Source organism: Vulpes vulpes, chromosome 15, assembly GCF_048418805.1.
Source record: "Vulpes vulpes isolate BD-2025 chromosome 15, VulVul3, whole genome shotgun sequence".
Taxonomy (NCBI): domain Eukaryota; kingdom Metazoa; phylum Chordata; class Mammalia; order Carnivora; family Canidae; genus Vulpes; species Vulpes vulpes.
The window spans coordinates 105,574,078-105,600,090 of NC_132794.1; the positions used below are offsets into that span (position 1 = coordinate 105,574,078).

At 45.6% G+C, this 26,013-nt stretch overlaps 1 long non-coding RNA gene and 1 other non-coding gene across 2 annotated transcripts; one reads left to right on the forward strand and one right to left on the reverse strand.

The window, feature by feature from the left end:
• The first annotated feature begins 2,554 nt into the window (after nt 1-2,554).
• On the forward strand, nt 2,555-21,683 carry LOC140595735 (uncharacterized). The gene is made up of 4 exons (XR_011997593.1): nt 2,555-5,573; nt 7,336-7,509; nt 15,803-16,667; nt 20,965-21,683. It is a non-coding gene; the product is annotated as an uncharacterized lncRNA (long non-coding RNA).
• On the reverse strand, nt 9,209-9,313 carry LOC112918397 (U6 spliceosomal RNA). The gene has a single exon (XR_003234680.1). It is a non-coding gene; the product is annotated as a U6 spliceosomal RNA (small nuclear RNA).
• Nucleotides 21,684-26,013: the final 4,330 nt, after the last annotated feature.

Below are 26,013 nucleotides of genomic sequence, written 5' to 3' on the forward strand. Positions count from 1 at the left end.
GAAAAAAGAAAGAAAAGAAAGAAAGAGGATGTGCTTTTGCCCCAAAACCTCTTTCTGAAAATGTCAGTTCATAACTCATCTATAGTAATAACGGCTATCATTTCTTTTCTAAAAAATATTTTATTCATTTATTCATGAGAGACACACAGAGAGAGGTAGAGACGCAGGCAGAGGGAGAAGCAGGCTCCCTGCAGGAAGCCCGATGTGGGACTTGATCCCAGGACCCCGGGATCATGACCTGAGCTGAAGGTAGACACTCAACCAAGCCTCCCAGGTGCCCCAACGGCTATCACTTCTGAAGGCTGATTTCCAGACACTTTGTTGACCTTTTCTACACAATGCTTTGGGGTTAGGTGTTACTGTGACTCTCATTTTTCTGAGGAGGAAACTGAGGCCAAGAGGTGAAGTAGCTTCACCAAAGTTACACAGCTGGTAGGTCAAAGGTAGGGCTTGAACCAGAGTTCATTCCGACTTAGGCTCTTTTCCTGTGGCAGCCCACCCCCCCCCCCCCGGAAGACTCTGGCTTAAGCTAGGGGGCTCCGGAAGGTGACACAGAGAGAGATGGAACCTGGGGTCCAGCACTAGCCAAATTTGGTAGACACTACCCAGGAGGTGCTGTTGGACCCTCATCCTGCACCATGATGTTCCGTCCCCTTCCTCCCCACCTCGCACCTGTGTCTCCTGCCAAAGACAGATTGGTAGCCAGGAACCCAGGGCTCCTCTTTCACACACTCACAAGCCTCTAGTAACTAAGTATACTTATTAGGATTAGGGTCAGCTGTACCTAACATAAAACTCATAGAACAATGGCTTAAATGCATAAAGGTCCCCCCCCCGCCCCGCAGATGTACCAGAAGTCTGGGTAGGCTGGTGTGGTAGCTTCATGATCATCTGGGGCCCAAGCTCTGACTCTTCCCGTGCTTTGCCATTCTCCACATTTGGCTTCTGTCCTCAGTGTTTCAAAATGCCTGCTGCAGCTCCAGCCATCATGTCCACAATCCACAGTTTTCAGAATTCCTTTAATGACTTTCTCTTGCCTCAGTGGCCAGAACTTGGTCGCGTGGCCACATCAGGCTGTAAGAGAGGCTGGGAATCAGATTCTGTAACCAGGCCCATCACTACCTCAAGACTATAGGTGCTTGCGAGTGTGGGAGAATGGGTACCGGGGAAGCAGCAGGCCGACTGTGCCCCAGCACGATTCTGTGCCACCTCCCCCACCTGCCAAAGTGCTGGTGAGGGAGGAAGGTGGCATTTTGAATTAGACGAAACACGAGTTATCTTTGGTGAGAATTTTACAACGCTCTTTGAGATAATTGGAAATGCCCTGGGATGCCACAGGCCTAGGGTTGGACCCACTGTGCTTTCTGGGGCTGTTTGTTCTGCGGATGGCAACAATGATGAAATCAACAGTAATTCACGCTGTCAGCCGCTTTCATCCCACATTGTCCCTTTTTCAAAGTATGGATCGGTTTTATTTCTCTGGATTTCTTCTCCTCGTGACACATTGATGCTGTGGGTCCTCTGAGGTTGCTTGGGGGATGTGTTTTTTGCCCTGGAAGATTCTGATGACCAGTGGGCCGTAGAAATAAACACAGATGCCACGGAGCCAGCTCTGCAGGTGGCAGGTCACACCAACCTCAGACCTACAGCCAGGGGGATTATGACCCCATTTTGCAGATGCAAAGTGAAGACTCAGAGAGGTCCAACAACTCGCCCAAGATCACACAGTGGTGCTACCGGCCGAGTGTCTCTGTCTCCCTTCCCCTGCCCAGATTTCTATGTTGCAGCTCTAATCCCCAAGGTGGTGGTCTTTGGAGGTGGGCATTTTAGGGATAATTAGGCCATGAGGGTGCAGCTCCCATGATGGGGTTGGTGCTGTCATAAGTGGGTAAGGGGCGCAGAGCTCTCACTCTGCCGGATGAGGAGAGGGTGAGAAGGCAGCCAGCCACAATCCAGGGGAGAACCTTCAGCGGAAACCTTCGCCGGTCATGCTGGCGCCTTGACCTCGGACTTCAGCCTCTAGAGCTGAAAGAAATAGATTGTCTGCTGTTCCAGCGTCCAGGCTGTGGGGCCGAACTAGGACAGCTGGTAAGTGCGAGAGGCCGAGGTGGTGCTTTCCACCGCCCTGGGGGCCCTGATGCTGGGGACATTCCCCACCTTCACCCTCAGTCCCCGGGCAGGCAATGGCTCCTGCGACCAGGGGGGTGGGCCTCCCTGAGACCTGTCATCCTTGAGTTCCTTCTTGTCCTCGCCTCCCCCTCCTTCCCCCTCCTTCCTCCCCATCCTTCCCCCTCCTTCCTCCTCCTTCTTCCTCTTCCTTCATCCTCCTCCTCCCTCCTCCATCCTCCTCCTCCCTCCTCCATCGTCCTCCTCCCTCCTCCACCCTCTTCCTCCCTCCTCCATCCTCCTCCTCCATCCTCCTCCTTCCCCCTCCATCCTCCCCCCCCTCAAGGTGCTCCTGCAGTCTTTGGAAGACCCCTGGCGGAGTCTAGCCCCATCCCCCACCCCTCCTTTCTGGGCCCCATGTGGCTCACTCCCTGGGGCCAGCCCCCTTCCCCCTGGAAACCATGGTACTCACCATGTCAGGCCCCACAGCGACCGCTGGCTAGGACCAAGGTGCAGAAATGGGAACAAAACAGAGGCTGTCCTGGTCCCCTGTCAGTGAGTGAAGCCACCAAATCAAGGACCACACCAGAAGCCCTCTTCTCCAGCCCCAAGGGGCAGGGGGAGCCGTGCGTGCAGCTGCGGCCCTGCGGCCTCCTGGGCTTCCATATACATAATCTAAATATATGCTTTGCAAATTGAAAAGCGTTCACATATAGAATGTGGCTGTGGGGAGGGAATGCTCTCTTTGAACGTGTCTCTTTAAAGACAGAATTTGCCAAGTGTTTTCCTGCCCTTAAGGAGACACTTGAACGTGGCAGCAGATGTAAAATGGAAATTGAAGTGTCTCTCCCAGGCCGCCATACGTGGATAAAACAGGACCGTCTATTCTAAGCGCTCATTAATAGCAGCTCTCCCAGGGCCCCGGCAGCAGCCAGAGGATTGTACTCATTAAAAAGGTGACGAGGTAGCGTTTTGTGCCTTCTCTGCTTGTCACGGTGTGATCCTGGCGCTCAGATGTCGCCAGCCCACCCCGGATGAGCGCCCCCGGCCTGGTGGCACGGGGGACTGTCTTCTGCAGGGTTCAGCAGCGCCTCCCACTCGTGGAGGGGGCGGGAAGCCCCTGCTGCTTATCGGGTGGGTCTGTGTCTGTTCCGAGGCAGGCCCAGGACCACCTTATCTGGAGACAGGAGCCCACAGGAGAAGCTTTAGCTCATCAGCTGATCAGATATCATTGGCGATGCCCAGCACGGCCCTCTAGACGCCGTGAAGGACCCAGGGGCTCCGGCGTGGTCTGGGGCAGGGGGTTGGGGGGTGGCTGGGGTCTTCAGAGAGGTCTGGAAGGGACCAGACCCTTGCGATCGAAGGCCCTGGCTGACAGCCATCCCTGGGTGTCGCACAGCCCAGCAGCGGCCACTTGCACGAGGGCCACTGGTTTGTTTTAGAAGAAGGGGGTTCTTGGCTCATTTTTTACCCCTACTTCTTATTTGCTCTTTGTTTCGGGCCTCCCACAGTCAGGACCACTGTCTGGTCCTCTTCTCCCTCTCGTGCGAGAGGAGTGACATTGGGTTGTTCCCGCGGGTACATGGGCGGGGACTCTGAACAGTCCTGGAAACTGCCTTTCCACCCTAAAACCTCAGGTGGAGGCAGGCATCCTCATGGGCCTTTACACTCCTGCGTCTTCCAGGTCTGCATTCTTACCTGTTGTGTTGTTTCTTTGCCTTATGCTTCCCCTGCCCTTTCTGTGGCCAGCTCAGACATCACCTCCTCTCGAAGGCCTTTCTTAATATCACCGTCTCCTCCTCCCCCTCTGTTCATCGTTACGTTAGCAGTTTGGAATGACCTTGTTCACTTGGTAACTCCCTTGCTTACCTGTGCTGTCAGGGTAGATCAGGGGCGGGGGTGGGGGCAGGAACCTTCTTTGTCTTGTCCGCTGCTACCCCTTACTCAGCACAGTGCCTGACCCGAAAGGCACTTGATTTGCTGAATGTGCTGAATGGGCCAACAAACAAAGGATGCATGGGGGGTTGTCCAATCCCAAAGCCCGGCTCTTGGTCACTCCATTAAGAGCAACCCTTTGTGGATTTTTTCACTGTGACCCTTAGTAGCTTCTGGGCCGTGGCCCCAGTTCTCGGGGGGTTCCTTACAGAAGTGCTACAGGGCTGCCCCGTGTCACACAATAAGTCAGGGTCACCACGAGGGCGCAGATCAGAGGAGGTTGAGGTAAGAAGAAGATCATGCCCTCCAGTTCCTACATGGAGTGTTTTTTCTTGTTTGTTTTTACCGCGAGGTATCAATACCATGTTGAGAAATACATTTATTTTTACTCCTCATTAGCAGGTAGAAAATGATTGTATTACTTATGAAATGCTAACCATAATTTGGGTTTAAATTAAACTACCCTTCAAAATAATGAAGCTCCATATTCATAAAGTGGGTTCGGAGTTGGAGGGGGTGGGGAGATAGGGAGAACATTCTGCAATTTTTTTTTTTCTTATGCAGAAGTAAGACACTGGGCTCACCTCTGAGGGGACTTGAGTTGCCCTACAGATGTGCGTCTATTACAGCTTCAAGAGCAGATGAGAAATCCCAGGGAAAGGGAAATTCGGCAGCAAAATCCATTCGACTGAAGGTGAACGACGCAGCACATCCCCGGTAGGGCCTGGACACCTTGGGCTATGCATTTGGCTCTGGGTTTCTGAGAAGCCAAGGCAACGAGAGAAGTAAAAGCAGTGATGAGATTTGCAGGAAGTCCAAGGCCTCTGGCTTTGGAGGGAAGAAACCAAAAGGAAAGAATGGGGTTAACCTTGATTCTTTTTGGGGGAAAAGAATTTCCAATAGCTCCTTAAAAGATCAAAAACTTGTCACTCATGGTTTCCAGGTACCCATCCTGCTGCTGAAATATCCCTCCCCAAATACCTGTACTGCCTAGTGGGTGTGTCATGGTGTTCTGATGGCCCAGGGGCACCACTGCTCAAAATCGCCCCCAACATCTGCCCCAGCATGTGCCCACAATTAGGGCACCCCTTCCTGGGAAAAGCATATGATTATGCCACTGGGTGATGGAGGGCCCAATAGCAGGCTGTGATCGGGGTGAGGAAGGGCCTCGGGCTGGGGTGGGGTTGGAGGGTGAGGGTTTGGGTTTGGGGGGATGCTGAAGACAGGTGCACACTGATTTCCCAAGCATGCCCCAGTGGGGCTGGCCAGTGGGGCTGGTTGGTGGGATCATGACCCAATCATGGCATAACCGAGCCATACTCAGATGTGACCTTGGTCTCTCCTACACATCAGGTACCCAGTAATGTGACTGGGCCACAGAGTCCTTAGAATCTCTAGATCACCCTGGCAATAGGATCAAAGTCTTCTCCTTCCTTGGTAGCACTTGGTGGACATCTTTGTGTTAATCTGCACCTGATAATGACGCTCATCGCAAGTCCCTCCAGTGAGGGAATGAATTGATGATTGAATAAGTGAGTGCCACAACTCCCATGGTCCACATTGCGGCCTGCCTTCAGCTGCTGTTCAGGGTCACTTCCACCAGGAAGCCCTCCCTGAGTTCTCACTCCTTCCCTTCCTTAACAAGACCCTCATAGTGCTAGATGTGTGACCAATGTGTAAATGCTTCCCTCGCTGCTAAGAATTGGAAGGTGTTTCTTGTGTTTTCTGGTGGTTCCTCATTCTAGCTGGACAATAAGCACATTTCTTCAACACGCACTCATTCACCTCTTACCACTTTCCCCACGGTGTGCTAGACCCAAGGAATTCAAGAATAAACTGGACAAACAAGGAGCTTATAGTCTTGTGTTGGGGTTGGCAAACTGCTGCCCATGGACCGGACCCAAGTGCCACCTGTTCTTGTAAATAAAGTTTTATTGGTGCCCAGCCATATCCTTTTGCTCATATGTGATCTGTGGCTGCTTTTGAGCTACAGTGACAGAATGGAGTTGCTGTAACAGAGACCATATGGCCTGCAGAGCCTAAGATACTTGCTCTCTGGACCTTTCCAGAAAGGGTTGCTGACCCCAGTCTAGTGAGAAAGACCCCTAGAAAAAGATCATTCTGGCATGATGTGTGAGAGACAAGAAAGAACAGGGTAGTATGATTGAGCCTGGCAGGCCTGGGGATGCATGAGTTACTGTATAAATAGGGTGGCTAGGAAAGCTGGAGATGTTACATGAGCTGAGAGATGAAGGGTCAGAAGGCCACTATGTGAGTTGCTAGGGAAGAGCGTTCCCGGGGGAAGGAACAGCATGTACAAAGGCCTTTGATGTGTGGGGGGAATGGACAAGAGCTTGCCTGGCTGGAAATGAAGTGAGCAAGGAGGGAGTAGGACAAGGCCAATGTTGGAGAGGTAGGCAGGGGCCAGATCAGTGATTCCCAAGGGGACGATATTGCCCTTGAGTTGGTTTGGGATATTTGTAGGGGGCGTGCCATAAATTCAGGCACCAGGGATGCAAGACATCAAGCAGTGCATGGAACAGTTTGACACATTAGTGGGCTGTCCTGGGTCCTGCATGACTTTGGGTGTCCTCATGGATATTCATGGAGGTGGAAAGCCGATTTCTAATGTCCTTGCCCTGGACTTAACTCTCCTATTTATATAAACTGAAGATCACTTTAGCACAGAATCAGTTATACATTGAATTGTCTAAAAATGGATCTACCATATAAATTAAGGGAAGATCACACTGTGGTTTTTTGGGAACATTACCAAGTGGTGTCCTCCATGTAAGGAAAATCATGTCACCCACGGCAACATCACTTTTGGCATTCAAGTCTCCCGAACAACACCCCTGCTGTCATGTGTGTTTGTAGCCGTGGCATTTACTGTGACTTAACACACAAAGGCATGTCCTCATGTTGACTAGTGACGTCATGCCAAGGAATCTACCTATTGAAATGCACATTGTTTTATTACAAATTACTTCCTCCTTTCCCACCTTTATATTACAGTTAAGGCATTATGTTGATTAAGACATCAATCAATGTTTTAATGTACAGAAACACCATACCACCTCTGAATTTTGTCTCAGGCTAGCAGGGAAGCATTACAAAATATTGCCTGATGGAAGCCCCAAGGCTGGATCCCAAAGTTTTGTGTGGATCCTGAATGTGAGTTTGGATTTTGTGCTAAGAAAAATGAGGAGCCATGGCAGGATTGTAGGAAGAGCGATGGGTTCTTTGAGGCAAGGGTGCCGACTACACGTCCTCTTTTTCTCTTTGATCCTGCAGGCTCTCCCTCCAGCACATGGCACACCAAGGGTGCCCAGAAGACAATCTGTAAATTAAAGTGCTACCAGCCAAAACAACTTCAGCCTGGTTACTTAGCAGGCCTCACTCCTCCTTACAAGTGAGAATGCTCTGGCCAAGCGGGGTTAAGTGGCTTGCCTGGCCATGGAAAATCTGGTAAGCGGTATCTGGTAAATACGGTGTATATATGTGTTTGTGTTGTGGTGCCTGTCTCCTCTTCCTGCCCCTGGTGGCCCTCCTGGTCTTTTCTGGCTTGTCTGTTTGCTGATCCACCCACTCACCTTGGCCACCTGCCCAGGCCCAGTCCGGCTCCCAGGCCTTCCCCCTCCTGTTACTCTGATGCCACAGGCATCACTGGGTCCCAGGAGCCAGCTTCCCAACCTTTAGACCCCAGGCCAGGATCTAAGAATATCTCCAAGAGTATTCCCCAACACTTGCAACAGATGTGCCCACAAATTACCTGGTCCCAGTGGTGGGGAGCAGGAGAGGAAAGGGCATCGATTTTCTAAAAGCATTACACACTTAATTTGCAAAGTTACATCACACGTGCGTGTACAGGTCAGCTCTCTGGGAGCTTCTTTCAAGACCAGAGGCAGGTCAGTGTTTCTGGGCTCATTCTTCCCAGAGAAGACAGCATGGGGGAGGATGTGGAGGATTGTGAGGGTCAGATGCTTTCGAATATACAAGGTCAGATGGGGAGAGATGGATATTTGCAGGCCCCCTCCTCTGCCCCTCGCTCCAGAGACGTCATCCCACACCTTTCAAAGACCAAGTGTGTGTTTGCAGCACCCCCATCTCACAGGTGCGGAAACGACATTATGCGTCCTTTTCCGCCTTTACAAGCCATGCACGGGCCAAACGTGAGCTTGAACTCAGGTCTCTAGACTCTCACCGTGTCTTGAGACATGTGAATATGAGGTATAGAGCACATCATACGTGTATAGCATGTAGATGCACATATGCATCGAGGTATACTTTTTTTCAAGATTACTTATTTATTTATTCATGAGAGACACACGGAGAGAGGTAGAGACACAGGCAGAGGGAGAAGCAGGCTCCCTGTGGGGAGCCCCATATGGGACTCAATCCCAGGACCCCGGAATCACAACCTGAGCCAAAGGCAGATGCTCAACCACTGAGCTACCCAGGTGTCCCAAGGAATACATTTTTTTTATTATTATTAGATAGATCTGGGTTCTTTATTTGATAAGAGTCGCAAAAAGCTATGGAACCCATGTGGGATCATAGCCAGGAATGAATAGAGAGCGGTCCACAGAGCAAGTTTAACAGGAAGTGATAAAAAAGAATAAAGGTTGAATTCACTCTTCCATCCTATAAAGTCCAGCTCAGTCAACTGGCAAAATAATTGTCTTGGATTTTTGTTGTTAATGGAAGGCTTTTTTGAATATTAATGTAAGGGTAGTTTCAATTGCAGAAGAGACCATCTAGAAGTATTTGGTTTCCAAAATTAGTGTTAGACACATTACAGTTCTTCCTTATGCTTTCAAGTTCTACTTATAAATTATATTACCCTATTTATTCTCCTGGTAATGTTTTTCATTGTGGCATATATATGGATATATATGGATATATTAGGATATATATATATATATATACCTCCCCAGAGAATGGGGATGATCAGAACGCAGGATAACACATTAGCGATATATAATAGAGTCTAAATAAACATAATCAGCTTTCCTCTCTGTCTTCAGATCAAAGCTTAATATATATATATAATAAAATTTACTGTTTTACTCATTTTTTGAAGTTTAACTTGATCATTTATTTGTGCAAGAAAGCTAGTTTTGATGAAGGAAAATTCAATCCTTTCCTTGTAACCATGAAGAAACTCAAAAAACTGGAAGGCTTCATGAATTCGCACGTCATCCTTACGCAGGGACCATGCTCATCGTCTCTGTCATTCCAGTTTTAGTGTATGTGCTGTCAAAGCGAGCACTTTTTTAAACATTTTTCACTGTACAGTCCAATGACATTAAGTACGTTCACACTGTTGTGCCCATCTACTTTTTAAAAAACAGCACAAGGAATCTTTTCTAAAAATTCTAGCGAAGGACAAGTGGATCAAAGCCTCCCTGGAGAAAAAGCAGCCCCACGGGCCACCGTGTCCACTTGGAAGCGTGTGTGCTTATCTGATAAGATGAGTATTTGGGCCAGGTGTTCGCGGCGCTGAGACTTCACTGCTTGCTACCGCAGAGATATCTCCAATCCAGGCGGCCTGTTCCTCCCTCTGTTTTTCCAAGCAAGGTTTCCCCAACCAGATTTACATTTTCAAAAACGCTTCAGATAATCACAGGCCCAAGAAACTTCCACTCCTCTGAGGTTTAATTAGGAGAAACTGTCTTTCCAGTAGTTCCATGAGCCCTGCTCTAAATTTCTCAGCGGAAAGAGAAGGTTCGCAGCGGATGAGTGGGCGCCAGCAGGACCTGTGAACAGCCGCCCCCTCTGTCCCCCACTCTCCCTTGCAGCGGAGATAAAGCCATGTTGCAGGTCCCTGAAATCACATCGTGAGTGTGCCCTGTATCATTAGGACCCAGAGAATGGGGATGATCGGAACGCAGGATAACACATTAGCGATAGATAATAGAGTCTAAATAAACATAATCAGCTTTCCTCTATGTCTTCAGACCAAAGCTTATCTATAAATACCCTAATGACGCCCAACCAGCCAATTACTCGTTTCTTGGAAGAGCCCCTTATTAATGGCGTTGCAGTGAGGGAAAAACATTAATTATTGGACACAGTGGGATCTTTTACGTTTCTGTCTGGTCCGGACAGCACCAATTAATGCAACAATTATTATCAACGACCGTGGCAGCATACTGAGTGCAGCCACCCTGGGCCGGCTCGATGGGGTGGGAAGAGCGCGCACACTGGGGGAACATCACCCACGCTCTTTTCATGGGGCCTGCTTCTTCGTCCCGGTGGAAGCTGCTGGAACAAAGCAGAGGGTGGCTGGAGTGTGTTGGTTTTTCTTTTTAAGCCGTGAGATAGTGTTCCTGGAGTGCCAAGTGGGGGAGAGTGGGAGGAGGAGTCAGGCGCCGGTCTGTTGTGTCAGGTTGCTAAGTGAAACCAGGCCGAAGATTGGAGCGGAGAAGCCACCTTCAGAGCGTGGAGCCCCTGGCTTGGCTCCTGCCCACTCCTCCAGGCTCTTTCTCTCTCACTGGCTATAATGCAGCCCCACTGCTTCTCCTTCAGATCCCCCAAGTCAGCTGTGCTCCCTCCTCCTGCCCCAGGACATTTGCACAAGCTATTCCTCATACTGAAAAGATTTTCCCCTGCCCTTTGCAAAGCTGGCTCCTTTCTGGATGCAATACAAAAGTTCCCTTTGCAGAAAGGGCTTTCTTGAGCCTGAATCCAAAATATACCCTGTCCTTAATATTAATCACTTCTTGTTTCTATTTCTTTTTTTTTTTTTTTGCATGGCATCCATCACAAATCATGAGATATTTAACAAATATACCTTCTTATTTTATTTGTGCCTGTCTCCCTTACAATAATGCAAGCTCTATATGGGCAGGGACTTTGTCTTGTTTTCTCCAGAATCTCTATCCAAGAATTTTGCATTTGGGAGGTGTTCAATAGATATTTGGTGAGTGGATAAATAAATCCATGCACTGTGTGGAAAGTGATTATATCTGAGAGGATCTGTGGCAGGTGCCACACACACTAAACCAGCTATTATCTTGCAAAAATTCCCCTGGAAAACAAAACCCCAAACTGTGCTGTTCAGAGCAGTAACATCTCCTGCAAACTCTATGTCAGCTCTGCTTCTGCACTTTAAGGTGTTGGACATGCTTAAAGGGCCTTTGATGGGCCGTGCTGTAAAATATTGGGTTCTATGCTTACTCACATCATGGCCCTTTATTTGAGCTGGCTAAAGATGATTCCGCTCTGCCCAAGGTACAAAACTGTTGCAGGAATGCTTTTATTTTTCTCTTCTCAGTGACAAGGAGAGGATCTCTTCTGGGAGGCATTAATTAGAGAGCACTTTGGAAAATTGGTCCAGTGAAGGATGGAAGAGCTCCCCAGAGCCTTGGTCAGAGCTCTGAGAAGTGGGCATGCCCTTGTGGCCCTTCTGGAAAAAGATCTCCAGGCTATTTGCACTAGAAGTTTCCCTTTGGAGTGTTAAAGCAGTTTGTATGTGTTATTCAAAATCAGAGCCACATTCAAGAAGCTTAGCCGACTTTCCTGAACCGCAGCGATCCACAGCCACTAACCACATCCAGCCCCGTGCACCCCTTACCGAGATGACCTTCTTCCGAGGTGTCCTAAACCAAAGTGGAACCATGGACGCTCAGAGGCAGTCCTGGGGTGTCCTCAGCCTAGGACTGCTGTACAGATGTGGCCACGGCAAGCATTACCATCTCATTTCTTCCAAATAACCATCTCCAGGGAAATACTTAGAAATGACAGGGACACTCGAGGCATCTGTCAGGGCTGGTTTTGCTTTCATCTCCCTGAGAATGGCAATGACCTCAACTCACAATGATCTCACACGCCCTGCACGCCTCTAACACATTTGGTCTGACCCTGCCATTGGGCTCAAGTGCAGACTGCCCAGCTCCTCGTCTGTTTGGGGACAGACAGGTTGGGAGCTGCTGGAGGGCAGCGTGTGCGACATCTCCACACCCTGCTCAGCTCCGAGCTTGCGGGTGTCCCCTTGGCCGTGTTCCGTAGCTTATTTCAATGCTACGTTCTATGGACATTCTTATCTCTTCATCTGCCCCCGGAGGCCCACCTGGGACCCCTGAAGAGCGGGAACCAGAAATTATGCATCTTATTCATCTTTCTCTCTCTGGTACCTGGTGCAGGGCTCTAGCCCCAAAATGACTTTTAGACTTCAGAATGAGCGAATGTGTGGGTGCTCAAATGAAGCTGCCATGAGGGCATTTCAAAGGCCCTTCCTTTCCCTTCCCTCCTGCCCCCCTGCCCAGAAGGAGCATTTGGGGTTTCTGTGTGCTTCTGGATGCCCAGCATGAAAATAAAAATGAAACATCATAGTGAGGCATTTCCAAACAACGCGTCTGGCAGATCTGAGTTCAAATTCCAGTCCTGCCGCCAACCAGCAGGGGGTACTAGACATGTTCTGGAATCTTCTGGTACCTTAGTTTCCTTGTAGTAGGATACAAATTATGGTCATAGTCTCATCATGCCAGTAGGGTTTTTGACATCTGACTGACGTTTCAGTAGAGTGTTTAGCGTGGTGTTTGGGACAAAATAAGCCTCCAATAAATGTTAGCTGCTGTGGATTACTACTGCAATCAGCGAAGAGCTTTAGAACACAGGAGTGAGGTCTCCAAGGATGGTCACTTGACAGCTTTATACTGAGTGCCCACTGGGAGCTAAGCATTGTCCTGGGCCCCAAGGATGCAATGGTGACAAAGGCTGGTTCCGTCCCAGAGAATCCAGTGCACATTAACCAGATACAGTTTCCTGCTGGCTGGAATCTCACTTTTTCTGGAGACCCCGACCCATGTCCTACAAGAGGACACCTAATGCGGACATGAGGTGTTTGATTACCAAAGAAATGACAATGACCATGGAGTATGGGAAGCTTCTGACGGGGCCATCATTGGTGTTTGGGGGTGTATTTCACTACTGACTGTAGTCCCTGGATTATGCTGGACAATCATTAACCATCTTTAAATCAACCAGTGCCTGCAGCCATGTAGAAATGCCCATGGCAGGAGGCTCTAGGTCATAAATCATGGGCTGTAATGCTGATGGTCTACTGTTAGGACACTAAATCGGGATTCATATTTGGAACTACTGTTTGTTTTCTTGGTTTGTGGTGTCTCATTATGTTTGGCATTTCTTTATCGAGAGATCATGACAAAGGTCCTCTGATTACTACCCACTACTCAGGAGGATGACTGTCTATTTCTCTGGGATCTCCCTGTAAACCCCCCTGAGTGAAATTGTATGTACCACACATCATTGCTATCTTAACCAACCACCCCAAATACACTTTCTATATTTGGGGGAAATCAATGCAGGCATTTCATGCGATGTGGAAACAAACAGGCACAAAGGGATCTTATTTACGTAGGTCTGACGTGTAGAGCCTCTGGATGGTGCCACTTGATGTCCTTGCACTCTCAATCATCCCCCCTCCCTTCCTCCTTTCCCCGTTTCCACACCCCACTCTCCCTCAAAGACATAGGGATCCTTGATTTCCTGGAAAGTCAAAGAACACAGTAGTCATTTAAGAAGCATCAAATCCTTTGCCCGAAAGCACCGTGTCTCTTCCAGTGGTTTCCATTATTGTCCAAGGCAAATGACATTTCTCTTGAATTGAGAGTCCAGGTCATTTCCCATACAACAGCATAATTTCCACACCAGTGCTCAACTGTTGAAGGTGCAGTTGGTGCTTCCAGGCCATCATGGAATGACAGATGGAAGGCAATGTTCTTCCAGTTTTCTGGGGGCTTTTCCTGACACATAATGGTTCAGGAGTAAAACTCCTCATAGTTTGCTTACTGTGCTTTCCTTTCCCATCGGATCACCCTGCCTTCCTCCTTGCATCTCATGACATTTTGTGCAAGTTCAGTGTCGTCCTCGGCACAGTACCTATCCATGAACCTCGCATAATTGGGGTCCCTCACATAATTTGTGTACCTTATATAATTGCTCTAACCACCTGCCTTATTTAATTGGAAACCAGGAACCTCTGAGCTATCTAATGACATCATATGACTTTTATTAATTTCTGCCTATTTGCTTAGTTGCCAATTTCTAAACTTGTCCTAAATCCTGACGAGGGAGGGAGATGCTGAGTAGGCAGCTACCAACAGAGTTTGTTCAAGCAATAAATGAAATATTAAACGAAAAGAAATGAAATCAGTAATAAAAGAAACCCACGAAAATATTAGGCCACGGTACCGAAGACCTTCTCTACTGAGTCCCAACCACACTTTCCTCTACTGTGAAGATGAGAAAGTCTCCTGGGCTCCATTCGGAGATGTGGGTAGCGTGTTGGTGGAACCAGCAGGCAGCAGGTAGGGGGACACCCTGGTGTAGCCAGTGGCTAAGAAAACAGGCCCTGAGACCGACTGCTGGCTAGCCACACGATCTGGGGTGAGTCATCTAGGTTTGCGGGGCGTCTGTTTATTCATCTATATAAAAGGAGCCAAAATTAGCCCCCGTATCATAGGGTGGTGCTGGGTTTAAATGAGATAATTCGTGTGACGCACTTAGCACAGTGTCTGGCTCATCGAGAATGCTCTATAACGGAAGGATGAGGGCTTTCTTCTTTCTTTCTTTCTTTCTTTCTTTCTTTCTTTCTTTCTTTCTTTCTTTTCTTTCTTTCTTTCTTCTTTCTTTCTTTCTTTTTAAATAATTGGAGCAACTTAAAGATGGCCTGGGCTTCCTTGGGAATGGCAGAGTGAGTCTCCTGCCACTAGAAGTCTTGTAAAGAAGGCAGCTGGCCTCTCAGAGTTTCTGGTGTAATAATCACCTGGGGACAGTGTTAAAGTTCGATCCCGATTTGAATTCTTCGTGAGAGAAGCCTGAGATTCTTCATTTCTAAGGAGTTCCAGGTAATGGTGATGTTCCTAATGACCACACTTGGGTAGTGAGGAGCTAGCTGGTTCCTTGGAGAGCTGCTGCAGAAGGCACACGATAATCCAGGGGGAGCGAGGAGCTAGACCCCTGCTGTCCTAGGGGGTCTCCACTGGCCACGTGCATCGAGCATTTGAAATGTGGCTTAGTCCAAATTCAGGTGCACTATGGGTATAAAATACATGAAAACTCAGTTTACAAGAAAAGAATGTAAAATATCTCAATAATTCTTATATTGATTACATGCTGAGGTGATAATATTTTGGATATATTAGGTATATATATATCTAATAATTAATCTCACCTGTTTCCTTTTACTTCTTGTTCTATATGGATATTAGACTATTTAAGGATTTTATGTATTTGTTTGAGAGAGGGAAAGTGTGAGAAAGAGATACGAGTTGGGGGGAAGGGCAGAGGGAGAGGGAGAAGTGGACTCCCCGCTGAGCAGGGAGCCCGATGCGGGGCTCAATCGCAGGACCCCAGGATCATAACCTGAGCTGAAGTCAGATGCTTAACTGACTGAGCCACCCTGGATATTAGACGATTTCAAATGATGTATGTGGCTGCCCTCATATTCCTATTGGGTAGCGCAGAGCTACTTCATCGCTCAGGTCCCTTTGGAACGAGAGCACCCAGGAGACTGGTTTCTCGCTAGGACTCTAAGCTGATGTGCACCCGTGTCCTTGTGTGTGTGTGTGTTGTGTGCATCGCCTGGGAAACACGTGTGGCCTGTTTCCTCCCGGTGCCGGAGGCAGTGAGCTGGGAGTCCCAGAGCTCCAGGGGTCTCCAGCCTCCTGTCTGCCTGGGTTGGGGCAGAGGATGAGGAAGGAGCTTATGTGTTCTCTCCCTCTCATTCTCTCAGAACTAGCAGGACACAGAAAGCTGAGCCACTACAGGGATAAACAGTCTCTACCCTGAAAATATGGTTTCTTGGAACTGCCGCTCTGGAGGGAAGCAAGCTTCTACTTCAGCCCAGAACTCCCCGCTGGATTGACACATCACCACCCAAAGTAAAAGTGGCTACGGGGGGCTGGCGGGAGGGCTGGGAGAGATGTTTCCTTTGGGAGCTGGGTGTTTAGGGACCCAGGTGGCAGAGGCCCTGGCAAAGCCCTTGAGGCAGCACCGTCTCCTGGAAGGTAGGTCATCCAGTGGATCTGGCTCAAATTCACATGAGGGTCTAGGGAACTGAGCCCTGTCACTCTGCAAATGACAGGGCCACCAGAGCCGGGGGTTGACCTGTCACAGGCGGCGGCTAATTCAGATCCTGTGATTGAAGACTTCGAACATCATCTCTGATCTCGCCTACCCATGCCCAGCGTCCTCTCTTAAAAAATAAATATATATTTTTTGTCATGCATGGTTTTTGCACGTTTCATAGTGAAACTGGAATATGAGAACAGCTTGCTAATGTCATCGCCAGCTTTTCCACCTTTCCATGTTTGTCCATAATGACAGCTGGATACGAGGTTCTGACTTAGGCGTAAAACCTCGTGTGGCTCGGAAAAGCGGTTTCATTGCATAAGACCCAGCAGAGCAAAGTTAGCATCTTGAATCCAGTTCCTACCCCTTTTCAGCTGGAGACCTCCCACAAGGGATGCAAGGGATGCCTTGGTGTCCTGATCTGGAAGATAGTGATGATGACAACACCTGCCTCCCACTCCAGCCGAGCTGCTGGGGGGATTACGGACTTCATATGGTGAAAAGCCGAGAGTGGTACCTAGTGGTTGGTAAGACTGAACACGTGTGACTGTTATTCTGAGCTAATGAGGGCTCCCTGCATGGCAGCCTCTTTTTTCAGCTGGCAGATTACTTAGAAAAACCCCCAAATTGCACACCTGGTTGAGTAAGAGTCAGGTCCTGGGTGGCGATGATGTAACATACCTATTTTCGGCAGATGTGGTCATTCAGGGAGTGACCCATCTTCCTGTACTCCATCGGAGTCGTTGCAATGGGTTTCATCAACCAGCAGGCTTGGGAATGAGCCACGGGGTTAGAAAGAGCCTTTTCTGCCACTCCGGGCTGCTTTCACCCCCGTGGAGCTCAAGTCAGGGCTGAGAGGGCACGAAGGGATGCTTCCATGGTGACCTCCACCCTTGTTCATAATGATGGCAGCAGAGACGGGCAGAGGAGCAGAGCACAGATGCCTCCTTGATTCTCCAGGGGATGTTTGCTGCATCACCAGAGGAGGTGGGAGGATCTTTGCTTTTTTGCTTGGTGTTTGGCCTGATAAAAGGAGGGTTGACTTTCTAAGTATCCGTAGGACCTTTGGAACACTGAATGACAGCATCTGAGGGGAATACCCGACAGAGGCTGAGAAGGTTCCTTGTCTGTGAGAGGTTCTCTAACAGTCCGAACACAAACCCTGCAAAGACATTCTCACGGCATTTCCGTACCACCAATCCGGTTGGAGCAGGAGACTCCGTTTGAAGGGGAGTCTAGAGAGCCCAGCAAGTACAGAGAATGTAGGGGTTCAAGCCCTCTTTGGAATGAGGCTGAGGATGACTCAGAATGGATAGACAACTAACTAGTTAACTAACTGATCCAGTGTCAGTTGAGTTGCCAGTGGTAGTAGCTGATATTTCAGTGAGTCAAATCAAATGAAGTCAATGCTAAGAGCAGAGATTTGGGCCAGATGTTTTTTTTAAAAAAAAGATTTTATTTATTTATTCATGAGAGACACACAGAGAGAGAGAGAGATGTAGAGACACAAGCAGAGGGAGAAGTAGGCTCCATGCAGGGAGCCTGATATGAGACTTGATCCCGGGTCTTCAGGATCATGCCCTGGGCTGAAGGCAGCGCTAAACCACTGAGCCACCCAGGCTGCCCCATGGGCCAGATGTTCTTGAATTAGAATCTTGCACCACTGCTATTGGCTGTTTGGTGTAGATCAACTCACTTCACCTCTCTGAGCCCCAGTGTTCACGCCTGTGAGATGCAAGAAGCTGCTGACCTGGTGGGGTTGTCAGAGCAATCAGACAAGAGGTGGCCCAAGACCTGCTGAACTGCCTGGTGCAGGTCCGGGCTCTGCTGGTTCTACCTGGAGCTTGACTCCCCAGCTGCCTCTCATCTTCTAGGTTCAGCTCAACTGTCACCTCTCAGAGAAGCCTCACCTGATCCCCAGCAGAAAGCCCCATGCCCTTTCCTCCTAATTCCAGTGACCCTCCATCACTGCTCCTGGTGTGTTTCCTCCTCAGCTTGTGACACAGTCTGTGATTTTCTTGTTTGTTTGTTGTTCTTTTTTGTCTCTTTTGTGTGTTGACTGCTGCCTGTCTCTGGGCACTAGACCGAGGCCACCAAAGGCCGCGGAGTGATCTCTATTGTTTTGGGACGTGGAGTACCTTGATCAGTGCCTGGCTTACAGTGAGTGAGTGGCTGGAGGATTTAACAGAAGAACCCTGTCACCAGGGCAAACTTTGGAGCCCTGTGAGTCCTTGGCTCTTCTGTATTTTGATACCAGTAGCCATTTGAAAGGGTTGTGGTGGAGTGAAGATAAACAGAGACCCAGGGTGGGTTTCACTGAGTACGGGAAGTGACACAGAGCAGGAATCAATAGTGGTAGTGAAGCTCGTGAGATGGCACATGGAACGCTCAGTGTCCCCAGATTACAAACATTTTTATTCTTTTCCCCTCTGCTCTTCTTTCAAAAAGTTCATACTCCTTGTTTGCCGATACAAGCCACACAGAATGCAAAGTTTGGAGAAAAAGATGTAACCCTGAAGAATGAGAAAAGGAAAAATAATTTTTAGCATCTCGACTTACAAAATCAATGATTTCATTTATAATGTCCATGGAAGTGGCCAGTGGGTGAATTCACACGTTAACCCATTAACTGACCAAAGAAGTCAGTCTAGATGGGAAAGTTAGCATCTTAGGACTTACTGGCTTATTCTATCCAAAAAAGAGCACCACTCTTTTCCTCTATAAGTTTAAGTAAGGACATTTCTTCATGAAATTGTCTTCTGTGAAAAGGATTGATGTTTCCTCATCCATAAGAACTATGGAACACTGGGATTCTCTTTTCACCCGGTAGGAAGTTCAAAATTAATTTCAACATTCAATAATAATATTCACTCTCAGGTTGTTACTCCTACTTATTTCTGGTTTTGAAAAGAAGCAGGCCTTAAGTAAATAAATGTATTTTGGCAACATGATTTGCTCCCTAAAAGCCTGGGACTGAGTTTTCTTGGCTGGTGGGCAAGCTACTCCGACACTAAATTTTGCTATAGCATTCGCTGAGACATCTCTGGGACCTTGGGTTTGTCTCTCTCCCTTGCTCTGGCCTGCAATTTCCTCAGCTCTTAAAAGAGGAGGTTAGGCCAAGGAGGGTCATTCTGGGCATTTGCAGATTGAAAGAAAATGCTTTCATTGTTTTTGTTTTCTTTAAAGCTTTTATTTATTTGACACAAAGAGAGAGCACAAGCAGCGGGAGCAGGAGAGGGAGCCCTACACGGGGCTGGATCCCAGGACCCTGGGATCATGACTTGAGCCAAAGGCAGACACTTAACAGACTGAGCTACCCAGGCTCCCCTGGTTCTGTTCTTTCAATGTTCTGATGAGCAGAGAAGCTCCTGTTCCTTTTCTGCTGTGTTTCAGTGCAGTAAAGCAGGGATTCTTTTCAAACTTTTTTTTAAGCCACATTGTCTTTCATTCAAAATAAAATTGATGGGGAACAAATACACAAAACAGATCCTAGCAGAGCTACAGTGGTTGAAGTGAGGGGTGGGTTGTGTGCAAAGAATTCTCACCTTGGGCTCTGCTCTCTTCCATAGCCCCCCTGGCCCCTAAGGCATCCCTAGAGTCCCAGGGAACCCCGTCTCAAGCCACAGCAGTACAGCGTCACTCAACATAAGCAGAATAAAATTCACTACCTAAATTGACCTGCCCTAAACCAAACTTGGGTGTAAGGCCCGCAAGGGCCAGCAGAACACGGTGCCTATGGAAAACACAGTGTCTGTCCGAGGAGTGAGAGTGAAGCCTTCTGTTTCCATGTCAGAGGCCTGGCTTGGCTTCTCACATCCCAGAAGACCCCTCCCTACAATGCTTTGTCATCTCTTAAGGCAACAGAGTCTGTGAAGGCTCCGGCCCTACAGAGCTTGCCTTTTGGTTATCTTTGCATCAGAGTGATTTGTGGCATCGTAGGTGGAACTGCTGGTGATGTCAGCGTTTCAAAACTTTGCAACCGCAAGCTTAATTTCTATTAAACATTGGCCGGGGGGGGGGGGGGGGGGGGCGGTGTTTCAACAGTAGCTTGAGTATTAAATTTGCACTTTATGAGAGTTGAGGAGAGGGACGAGGAGGGAGGTGGGAAGGATTTCCCAAACCATAGGAAAGGATGCAAAGGATGGAAAACACTGTTGAGTGTTTTTTTCTGGGAAAACTGGTTTCTTTCCCCCTTCAGTTGAAATATTGCTTTAAAGCATTGGCAGGCTTACAGAAGTGAAATGAAAAACAAATCCCACAAAAATCCTGGAGTACCATAAAAATAATGAATAAAGTAGTGCAAAATGCTTTGATTTCAGTAATATTTTTCAATAAAGCTGGTACATTCCAAACAGATTGTATTTATCTTGAAGGAGGCCCCGTGCACCGTGGCTTTAGAGTTTATAACAACTTTTTGGTGGTCTTGGTTGTGATATGATAATAGGAAAGTATTCATGTAGTGAAAACAGCATGGACTTTGAAAGTGGGTCAGCCAGGGTTCAAATCCCTCCTTCCCCTTTATATGTCCCTGGCCTTTTTGAGTAAGTGACTATTGTGTTGGGGCTGAGTTTGCTCACCTGCAAAATTCTGAAGAGGAATGTCTATCTCCCTGGGCTGTGAAGTTTGAGAGGATGTGCATGAAATCTGCAGGGAGGGAGTGTAGGCACTGGGACTGGGTTTGAGTACGGATGGTGATTATGTATTTGTGTCCAGAGCTCTGCAAGGTGTCTACCATCCTACACAAAGGCCAGTCCTCCACTATACAGGGGGCTTCTGCTTTTCCTCTGTTTTCCCCTCAGTTGCAGGGTTTTTTTTTTTTTTCAGATTATAAAATGAATACATATTTACTGGAGGAAACCTGAAAACTAAAGATGGATGTTAAAAAGGAGAGAAGTTGACCGCAATCCTGATAAAATTGTGATGTGTTTCTCTCTCTCTCTCTGTGTGTATATATAATATATAATTAAATATAATTAAATATGAATATATTTTTCTTTAGTCAATTTCTATTTCTTATTGGGAGAATAGTTTTTTATTCATTGACATTTTCAAATGTATTAGAATAGGTTGTGCCTACCATTTTATTTTATAATTTCTTAAAATACCCTTTCTGGGATGCCTGGGTAGCTCAGTGGTTGAGGGTCTGCCTTTGGCTCAGGTTGTGATCCTGGGTTCCTGGGATGGAGTCCCGCGTGGAGCTCCCCGCAGGGAGCCTGCTTCTTCCTCTGCCTATATCTCTGCCTCTCTCTGTGTGTCTCTCATGAATGAATAAATAAATAAAATCTTTTAAAAAATACCATTTTTTATTAGGACAAGAGTGATACATGTACATTGTTAAACAGAAAAAGTGAAGACATAAGAAGAAATGAAAATATCACCCATGATCTCAACACATAGAAAGTCACTGCTGACATTTAGTTGTATATACATACATATATAAAAACATATTTTTCTATAAATATATAAACCATATATATTTTCTTCCAGTTTTGTTTAGATATAATTGATTTATAAGATAGTGTAAGTTTAAGGTATATAGTATGATGCGACATATGTATATATTGTATTATCACCACAATAAATTTAGTTATCATCAGCTCACACAATTTTTTTCTTGTGATTATATATATATATTTATATATTTATTTATTTATTTAAATTTAAAGACTCAAATTTGGAGCTTCTCAAATGATCTATTGTGGATTACTTTCTTTTACCAAATATTGTATTGAGAACACTTTCCTATATCACTAATTTTTCTTTCTTCTATGTCATCAATTTTAGTGGTTGATATTATTTCATTGTTGTATATCATAGTTTATTTTATTAATTACCTATTATTAGATAGATTTGGATATTTTGTTATCACAGATAGTTTTACAGTAAACATCCTAGTAGCTAAATTTGTGCTATGATATGTTCTTTAAATAAGAATGTGATATATTCTTCAAAATATATGGAAAGTGGAATTTCTAGTGGACTTGCATGGACATTTTTCAATCTTTTGTGAAGTTGCTCTCCAGTAAGTTTATATTAATTTATACTTTTATATATAAAAGTATATATATAGTATATATATAGTAGTATATAAAAGTATCTGGTAATATCATCAAAAAGAGGAAAACTTTGTGCTGATTTGTCAAAAATCATAATACCTTATTGCAATTTACATTTTTTATTATTAGTAATTTTTTCCAAGTTATCTACTGTATCTTTTGAATATTTTTCTTTTCATACTGTTTTTTTGTGGTAAATCAAACATAGGGAAAATAGATGAAATATATTGAGTATAGTTAGATGTGTACAATTGTACACATGTGTGTAAACACTCAGATTAAGATATAAAACATTTTTAACATTTCAGAATAGAATAGAACCTCCATTGATTTATTTGTCTATCATTCCTTGTGATAATGCCACATTCAGAAAATATCACATACCTAAAAATGAATCTAACAAAAGGTATAAAGAAATACTACAACACATTATTGAAAAAAATTAAAGAAGACCTAGGAAACGAAGGGTATACTATGTTCATGGATTGGAAAACTCGTATTAAAAAGATGTTGATTCTCCCAAAATTCATCTGGAATTAAATGTCATCCCAAACAAATCCTAGAAAGCTTTTATTTTTTTGTGGAATCAATAAATTTATTCTAAAATTATATGGAAACTTAAAAGCAAGAAAAGCCAAGGCAATCTTGGAGAAGAAAAATAAAAGTGAAGGATTACACTACCAAATATCAAGACATTATAAAACAACAGTAATTAAAACAAGGAGTATTATGGGTAAGAAACTTGAACAGACACTTCAAAAAGAGGATATTCAAATGACAATGCACATATAAAAATGTTTTAAACTTCATTAGTCATCAGGGAAATGCAAATTAAAATCACAATGTGATACCACTACAAACTTGCCAGAATGACTAAGTTTAAAGACAGATATACCAAGTGTTGGAAGGATGTGGAGCAACTGGAACCCTCACACTCTGCTGAGAGGAATGTAAATTGCTAAAGTCACTTTAGAAAAAGTGATTTGGCCATATTCATTAAATGTACACCTATCTGTGATGTAGCGATTCCACCTGTAGGTATATACCTACAGAAGTGCATATGTATGTTCACCAAAAAACAATTAATATTCATTAATGAAATGTCCACCAGCAGTAGAATGGATAAATTGCAAACTGTTCATGCAATGGAATGTGGTAATGAAGATGAAAAAACCCCACAATTATATGCAGAAACATAATGTTGAACAAAATAAGCTGTACATGGAAGACTATGCATAGAATGACTCCATCTATATAAAGTTCTAAAATAAGGTAAACTACCCTTTGTTGTTAAAATTTAGGATAGTGGTTACTCTTTAGGGTATGAAGTGATTGTTCATAAGGGCATAACAAGGGTTCTGGGCTGATGATCATGTCCTGGTTCTTAACTAGGTGTTGATTATATGGGTGTTTTCCTTTCAAAAATTCATTGAGCCACATACTCATTATTTGTGAACTTTATTTTTTTAAAGGTAATACTTATTTTTTAAAGATTTTATTTATTTATTCATGGGAGACAGAGAGAGAGAGAGAGAGAGAGGCAGAGACACAAGCAGAGGGAGAAGCAGGCAGAGGGGGAAGCAGGCTCCATGCAGGGAACCCAACGTGGGACTCGATCCTGGGTCTCCAGGATCAAACCCCGGGCTGAAGGTGGTGCTAAACCTCTGAGCCACTGGGGCTTCCCATATTTGTGAACTTTAAATTTTGTACATTATTTCTTACTCTTTTTCCCCAGAAGAAAATAAAAACCTCAGTGGTTAATACTATATGGTCTTTTTGCTTTGTATTGCTGAGGATAATTCTGAGGCCAGATAAGTTTTCCTTTCTTGGGTAGGATTATAGAATTTCCCTTATCTAAGACTAAAACATGATTTCTGGAATATTTCTTTTTTTAAAATTTTTTTATTTATTTATGATAGTCACAGAGAGAGAGAGAGAGAGAGAGAGAGAGAGAGAGAGAGGCAGAGGCACAGGCAGAGGGAGAAGCAGGCTCCATGCACCGGGAGCCCAACGTGGGACTCGATCCCGGGTCGCCAGGATTGCGCCCTGGGCCAAAGGCAGGCGCCAAACCGCTGCGCCACCCAGGGATCCCCTGGAATATTTCTATATAGCATCTGTTTTAATTAATATTGTCTGACTTTCAGGGAGCACTTTGGATCTAAAGACATTCTTTTTTTTAAGTTTCATAAAATTTTCTTCTATTGTTAGATTATTGTATCTTCCATCTTTTTGACTATCTCCAGTGACTTTCCTGATAAATGGTAATTGAATCTACTGAATCATTTTTTAAAAAATTCTTTCCTTTTAAAATGCACATCTCTTTATTCTGGGAAAATTTCTTGACCTTATTATGTATTTCATTGACTTAAAAATTTAAAAGTATTCAAGCTGCTATTTGTTGGTTTCAATTCAGCAATTGTGCTTCTCATCATTTTATAGAATTTCCTGATCTCTGATATTCTTTTTAAATTATCAGCTTTTCTTGATACAGTGTTGAAAATATAAATAGAATGTTCCTGAAATTCTTCTACTTCTTGTGGTACCAGTTTCTTAGGACAGCATTTTCTCCAATTCCTCAGAGTGGCTCTCTTTTTGTACATTGGGATCTTTCCTTTCCCAGCTTCTTTGCTCCATCTGTACATCCTTATAGGGATCCTCAGAAATGAGAGATAAGATGGGTTTTATTATTAAATATATTTTTACTGAGTACATACACATTGCCAATCATTCCCCTAGATCCTGAAAATAGACCAGTGAACTCTCGGGAAACTATCCCCGTTCCCATGATTTGCTCTTGACAAACCTTAGGAAGCCAGCACACTTGGGACCTGGGCACTTCCCATAAGGAAGGAATGTATTTTCTTCTTATTTTCATGGAGTGAAGGCTTCATATGTGCTCAAGGAGGAGGAGGAGGAAGAGGAGGATACATTCTAGAGTTGGCAAAAGAGGGAACATCTGCATTAACTTATTCTCCATTAATACAGCCTGTTGAGAGCTGATGGAATTTTAAGAGACTGGCTACATGGGTTTTGATCTTTTCAAATACTGGTAATGAAATATGTTAACTCCAGTCACAAGCAGGAAACCCTCTATCCAACTTCATGGACCTGAACTTCAATAACTAATGGTCTAAGGGCATCCTGGAGAATACTCTATGGCACACAATTCAGTCAGTACTAAGAATAGCCCACTGGTGTTGTTAGGATTAGTGGAAAGAATGGACCCCTCCCATTGTCATTCCATAGATAAACATTGATGAAAAAGTTGGCAAATGAAAATGGGGGGAAAAATCGCTGTATGTGATGCCTACATCCCAATTCTGCTTATTGGGTTCATTTTGCAACTAGTTTGCCTTGAAGAACTTTTCCAAAAGTTCTGTTGCCCATTCATAAATGGGAGATGGGGACATTACCAAGATAAAATTAAAACCTAGGCAGGACTTGTTTCCTCCTTGTGCTTTAGGAGACTCAGCCAAAACGACTAGCCATGTCAGATGGTGAGTTTGTTAGAACCTCTACTGCCTGCTGGTCTGGGTGTCAGCCCGGAACCAAAGTCATTTTCTAAGGAGAATCTGGAGGGAGGGGGGGAACAAGAGGAATTCTCTTCATTTGCTGAGGGGCAAGTGACATCTTCATAGTCCAGAAGTCAGGCCCAAGTCCCTACAATCCAGACTCTCTGGGTCAGATTGTATTGCTTGAATCAGAAGTAAAGAAGTAGTAGAAAATTCTTTGGAATTTTGAGTTTGTTTTTGCGTGGCCCTGGGAGGAGGTCTCCCACTGCTTCTCTGCCCCTTCATCCTTCCAACAACCCCCAACT